This window comes from Nanorana parkeri, unplaced genomic scaffold (assembly GCF_000935625.1).
Source record: "Nanorana parkeri isolate BGI_ZX_2015 unplaced genomic scaffold, ASM93562v1 scaffold255, whole genome shotgun sequence".
Lineage (NCBI taxonomy): Eukaryota > Metazoa > Chordata > Amphibia > Anura > Dicroglossidae > Nanorana > Nanorana parkeri.
In genome coordinates this window covers 347,458-350,810 of record NW_017306523.1, presented here as the reverse complement: position 1 = coordinate 350,810, position 3,353 = coordinate 347,458, and the positions used below count along the sequence as shown (strand labels likewise).

Sequence of the window (3,353 nt, the reverse complement as noted above, 5' to 3'; positions counted from 1 at the left end):
TCTTCAATTTGCTGCAAAGTCGACATTGGTGTCTAATAGACACCACCTAATATCTGTATAAAGGGGACCTGTCACCAGGAGAGTTCTATCACATAAAGGCTAATGAGGGGTGTAAAAACACCCCACAATTTATTTATTTTTACACGGTCCTATGTGGACATGCATACTAACACAAGCACACGTCGGGTGCACCTACATATGAAAGCAACGGTTATGCCGCACATGTTGGGTATCGCCCCACACAGTGGAGTGTGTGCAATAATTCTAGGCCCATCATTCATGGCTAACTCTGACTTGATGACCTCTGTAGGCTTTTAATGCATCACATATGGACAGTTTAGGGTCCCGTAGGTTTTTGAAGCTTAACATGTTTGGTGTCTGTTTATTCGCTGCAACTGATATCTTTTATATTTTCCCAACAAATTTGGCAATATATTGTGTTCATGTGCACTAAAATAACTTTTTTTCCAGAATATTTGGCTTGAGAAACTATTGCGCTCATATCATGCGAGATTAAAAAATTGCAGCTGGCACCATTTTATTCTACAGAGTCTCTGCTTTCAGGAAATAAATAATTGGGAGGACTTAAGTAATCCCCAGGCCTAAAATGTGCATTTTAACGTGTGCAAAAAAAAAAAAATCATGCAAAAATGGCTATGGCAGAGAAAGGGTTAAGAAAGTCTTTTACTGAAGAAAAGGGGCAACAGATCAACATATCAAAGGTAGAATCAGTAAAAATTAATTTAATACATTTGTGTTCAGTATACAAAGTGTAAATTGGTGACAGGGTCACTTTAAAGCTAAACTCCCAGCATTCTTTAAATTAGAGGCGCACCGAAATGTCGAAACTGAAATGAAAAATAAATGTCAGACCGAAACCGGAAATGTTTTTTATTCCAACTTTCAAAAAAAAAATGACATTTTCTTTTCTATCAACTTTTTTTTAGATTTTATTTGTATTTTTTTACTTTTAGGGGCTCCGGGGAAATATTGGGGTTCTAAACACACCCCTGATATTTCCATTTTAAAATAGAAAAAGAGATTGAGGACTCTGTGTCCTCAATCTCTTTTTCTGCATCCTCTGTTTTAAATGAACAGGAATCCTCTATACTGAGTGTTCCTGTTCATTCATAACTTAGAGATAGTATGTTTACTATAACCACGTTCATGAATGGACAGGAGGTCATAATTGAGGACACAGTAACCATACTCTGTCCTCGATCACTGAGTGTTTGTACCGCTCTCCTTCCTGACAGCTGTCAAAGGAGGCTGGGTGGTGCGGGAGGGAGAGCTCAGCCTCCTGTGCCTCCGCTCACCCGATCTGGGCTGGGTGGTGCGGGGAGGAGAGGCGCCAGCCGCTTGCACAGCTCAGCCTCCTGTGCCTCCACCCCACACCGCTCTCCCGATCTGGGCTGGGTGGTGCGGGGAGGAGAGGCGCCAGCCGCTTGCACAGCTCAGCCTCCTGTGCCTCCGCCCCACACCGCTCTCCCGATCTGGGCTGGGTGGTGCGGGGAGGAGAGGCGCCAGCCGCTTGCACAGCTCAGCCTCCTGTGCCTCCGCCCCACACCGCTCTCCCGATCTGGGCTGGGTGGTGCGGGGAGGAGAGGCGCCAGCCACTTGCACAGCTCTGCCGCCTGTGACAGTTTCTCTCCTCCCTGCTGGGATACAGAGCAGAGCCCAGTGGGGAGGAGAGTTTGTCTCAGCGGCCAATATATTGGTGCATCCCTACTTTAAACTAAACACCAAATGCCCAGTGCCAGAATGTGGGTGGGCATTTACTGATCTTATTCCGTACGATGCCGGGCCCGCAGCCTCTGCTAGTCCTGCATTGTAGGTGATGACATCAGTGAGAGGGGCAGTGACGAGACTGTTTGGAGTCCAACAAGAAGAGCAGCTTTGGGGGACCAGTTTGTCACGACTGGAACCAGAGAGAAGCAAGACCACGGGACTCTGGATTAAGGTTACTAAAATTCTGTTTGATATCCATCCACTGGAACAAACTAACAATAAATCTTATATCGGTTAAAGAGGGGGGGCCATTCTAATAGTTTAAATTAATGTCTGGCGTTATGCTTTAAGAATTAAAACTGTTTATCAAATAAGGCCGTTACAGTTTGCTTTTCTCTGAAACTGAGTAATCACCCAGATCTCCGTTCCCTTTCACATACTGATATTGCTTTACATGCTGATTGTCAGCCAGCACTAGTACCAGCATTCTTTTACCAGTGTCCGGATCGCCAACCAGCACCAGTGTCTGCTTTCCAAAATGTGATCATTTTGCAGAGACGTTGGCTGTCCCCATCAGAGTGCCCCCTTGCAGTGGCTGTCCCCATCAGAGTGCCCCCTTGCAGTGGCTGTCCCCATCAGAGTGCCCCCTTGCATTGGCTGTCCCCATCAGAGTGCCCCTTGCACTGGCTGTCCCCATCAGAGTGCCCCCTTGCATTGGCACTCTGATTACTAGCAACAAATGTGGGGGGGAATTCCGATGGGGGCAAATAATAATTAGTTGTCCCCATCAGAGTGCCGTTTTACGCTGGTTGTTCCCTAAAGGGCTTGTTCACATCAATGAAGTGTGCGTATCCTCTGTGTGATGAACGCACAGTACCGAACAACGCACCTACTATGCGTTAGTGTGGTAGGTACACTGTGTTGCCATTCATTTTAAATGCACCTCCAGACCGCAATGCATTTGACTGCACCACAATGCCTGGTACTGCAATACCGTCTGTTGTGGTGCAATGTTGTTGGAAAAAAATAGGGTATGCGATTTAACGCACCACATTGGCATGAACCGGCCTTATGTTACTGTCCTCACATTTTTTCTTAGTTATACAAAGTAAAGCTGCCCATACACTGCGGGCTGAACGAAGAAACAGCAAAAAAATAGGGTATGCGATTTAACGCACCACATTGGCATGAACCGGCCTTATGTTACTGTCCTCACATTTTTTCTTAGTTATACAAAGTAAAGCTGCCCATACACTGCGGGCTGAACGAAGAAACAGCAAATCCCCCCCATCAATGCTGCAAGCAAGTTGATGTGGGAATCCCCATTGGTTTTTTTTTGTTTGTATCCTGACAGCTGCCGGCTCTGTTCATAAGGAGATTTTCTGACCTGCTCCTTCGATAAGCTAATTGAGTGATCTGGCTGAAAGGGTGCGGCACCGACACCCACTGTGCGAATTTCGGCCAGTTCCTCAAGAAACGTCTGAAATTCGCCACCTTAAGAAATACAATAAAATGGGGCTTTACCTAAGTGCACCAATCTCCCATACAATTAAACATGACTTTTGTTTTATACTTGTGACATTTTTACACATAAAATATATATATATATATATATATATATATAT

General features: G+C 45.3%; 1 protein-coding gene across 1 annotated transcript in view; it reads left to right on the top strand.

Annotated features, from left to right (window-relative positions):
• AFG3L2 (AFG3 like matrix AAA peptidase subunit 2) overlaps positions 1-3,353 on the top strand; it is a 40,951-nt gene that overhangs the window by 6,943 nt on the left and 30,655 nt on the right. The window lies entirely within an intron of this gene.